This window comes from Dioscorea cayenensis, chromosome 6 (assembly GCF_009730915.1).
Source record: "Dioscorea cayenensis subsp. rotundata cultivar TDr96_F1 chromosome 6, TDr96_F1_v2_PseudoChromosome.rev07_lg8_w22 25.fasta, whole genome shotgun sequence".
In the NCBI taxonomy this organism is placed as follows: domain Eukaryota; kingdom Viridiplantae; phylum Streptophyta; class Magnoliopsida; order Dioscoreales; family Dioscoreaceae; genus Dioscorea; species Dioscorea cayenensis.
In genome coordinates this window covers 18271134-18274631 of record NC_052476.1, presented here as the reverse complement: position 1 = coordinate 18274631, position 3498 = coordinate 18271134, and positions in this window count along the sequence as shown.

Below are 3498 nucleotides of genomic sequence, written 5' to 3'. Positions count from 1 at the left end.
ACGTTAATACGTATTGCTCAATACTAGAGAAAAAGCAATCAGCGTCCTTCCATGAATATAGGGACAACATTGGAAGAGTATAGAGAGTACATCTCGCAGCCTTTTAAAATTCACAATAAGTCAGCATAAAAACATACAAAACAAATTGGCAAACCAAAAGATGGCACGTAATGTAGCTTAAAAATAATATTGGTAATGCACATCAGCTGCAATACATCAACTCAGATAAAGAACGCATGCATTACTCTCAACCTCAAAGCTTGCAGCAACTGCACTTTTCAAATCCTCTGCAGAGCTAGCCTGTGTCTCCTCCTTCCATTTAATTGTGCACTAAAACGCCCAGCTCCACACCTTCAAAACGAAGTAAAGAAGTTATAGAGCAGCTATCAAACTGATCACCTTTAGATGCTCATGAACGTATAAAGCAAAAAGTCAAGAAAGCAATATAAAACCCACCTTTAGCTTTCAAGATGGAACTGCTACGGGAACACCAAATTACTCCACCCCAGCTAAAGCAAAGCCTAGGTAATTAGAAGCAGTCAAAAACTGTGTAAATACTCTAACTCATAGATTCAAAATATTTATAAACCACAATTTTAGTACAAAATACAATACAATTTTCTATAATTGAATATAAACAACCAATCACTTCACAAGAACAAGATTTGCAAACCTCCATCACAAAATACCAATAACCACTACCTCTACTACATGCTTCTTTAATCCTCAAAATTTGATTTTTATCAATTAATCAACACACAAATATGCTGATAAATAGGAAAGACAATAGCTTTGGAAAAACCAAAAGTATAAAATCGAGAAAACAGATTGTGATTACTCATGACAATTTTACAATAAAAAAAAAGTTACTGACTAGTGCCAAATTATATATATAAATTACATTTATATACGAAAACAGCAAGCTTAAGCCAATTAAAATAAGTCTGATTCCACATTTAATATAAATAATTTCACTACAGTTTCTTAAATAATAAAACACTCAATTCTACTCAAAACATCTCATACATGTGTCATGATATTTTTAACAGGGTGATGTCGCTCTCAAAGCATGAAACCCTGAACAGACAAAAGCAAACAAATCGGGACCCATTGCCATCCTCTTTCAAAGCCAAGAGGGTGCCCATGTCACGTGACACACACGTGTCACAGCTGGCAGAGAAGGAACCTGAAATTCGCATTTCTACCCGAAAGGATGCATATAGTGCTGATCACGAGGTGAGTGATCAAAGGGTCTTCGCTGATTTCCTGTTAATCAGATGTGAATAAAAAGTAAGCAACTTATCGTGCGCCACCAACCCAAGCGCGAACAAAGAGAATCATACACAATACGGCTCCGCCATTTTTGTTTGCAGACAAGTGGAAAACCGGAAGATATAGAGAGTGTTTTTCCGAGTGATAGTTAAGATTTAAAGAAAACTGAATAATCCTGAATTTGTTATTCCACCAACCTAGATTTCAACAAGGATAAACACATGAACATAGAATAAATAAAAATGTTATTACACCTAATCGGTAACAACTGAAATTCAATTAGTCTGTGAAAACTGGCGAGGCAATGAAACAATATATCAGCACGGCTTTTCGGGAAAGAGGTTAGAACACAAAGAGATGCAAAGAAACAAAAATAGAAAAATTTTCATCGTTTTTCTCCGGTTTCTCTCTTTCCCGAATGATCATCCAAAGTTCGATCGAAAACAGAGGGAAAAGAGAACCAAAAGCAAAACAAACCATTTCCAGATGAGATCGATGCGAGAAACACCGATCTACATAACCTCCGTGGAAAAACACCAGTTCATGAACCAAAGAATCAGCGACTTTATTCGATCCGAGATAGATCCAAAAAGCTCGATTAATTCAATCAACAAACACAGCGAAAGAGAAAAACTCAATCCATCCTCGATTCAGTGCAAAAAGAGCAAAAGATTCGATCGAGATCACAAGGAATTCAAACAAGTTGAGGAATTCAATCACTTACCCAGAGATTCAAAGCCGATCGCCCTTTCAATCCCTCTCTCTCTCTCTCTCTCTCTCTCTCTCTCTCTTCTGGCTTTGGCTAAAAGAGACGAGAGAAGCCGAAAAAGAAAGTAGCTATAAAGGACGGCGGAGAGCGGCATGGTTTTATATGATCACCAAGGTGAGCGTAGTGGGAGTTAGGAAGGAAAGGGTGGAGGTGGGCAGGTGATGTACCGCAGTGATCCCTCATCGGGGCCAGCTTTGGAATTCCGCCTTCCGGACTTGAATGTAATAACGAATATTGGCCCATGTTTTATAGTTTTATTACGTTTTTGCCATTCAGTGGTGATTCATTCAGTAATACCCTTTGGTATTTTTCATATTTATAATAATAATAACTTATTATTATTAATACAATAAAAATAATAGATACCTAATGCAGATAACCGATATTATTATAATAGTCACTTATGTTTTTTTTTTATTTTAACAGCTAACTCTATTACTATTCTATCTATTAATGAGTTCTGAATTTTTAGATCGAATTAATTATAATTATCTATTTATCTTTTAGATGACTATAAATATCTCTTTAGTTTTTTTAAATTAGATATTAAAAAAAAATAGAGAAGAATGAATAAAAAGATATGAAGTAGAATTAAGGGTGTATCTCAGTATTTTCTTTCTTTATTGTTTATGCCTTTTTATACTTATTGAATATTTATGAAAATCTATATTTTATTTATATTGAAACGAATAGTTAGTAGCATATACAAATATTCATCTTATTTTAAGCTGTATTTTAAATTATTAAAATATATTATATATATGAGCAAGAAGTCCATTTTGTGTTTATCGTTAAATTATCATGTCTTTTATAATGACCACTATATAAAATATTGTACAAAACAACAAAAGTCATCACCGAGATAATTTAGTAATCACGTGTGGGCCATCCGAATGTAATGAAAACTTTTATATAATTGAAAGCAAAGAAAATTAGCACACGCTTTCTGAGTGCAAAATAATTCCAAAGCAATATCAAAGTCAAAGTTGATCATTATTTCAAATAATTGATAATTTCAATAATTTAACTTTTATTATATGTACTTTTTATAAAATAAGAGTACCAAATACACTTTTGTTTTACTGATAACTCAAAATGTAATTAATTATTTAAAATTTTAGAACTATTGACAAACTCAATAATTCAAAGATGGGTATCATCAGTGGTTTGACAAAATGAAGCAAGAGTTTGAATTAACTTTTCATCATGATTTATAATCATAAAGCCTTTAACTTTCATTACCATCCTGTAAAAGTTTATTTTATTCATGAAACATGACCGTAGAATCTCATCAAAATCACTGACTTTAATTTGAAATTTTAAACAAAAACTATTCCGGTTCATTTTCACACAAATTATATGTGTGCACTCCCAAAAGAAATAACTAATAATAACTAAAAATACATAACTTTACATAGAAAATCTAATATTGAAAAACTAACATAAAAAGAAATGAC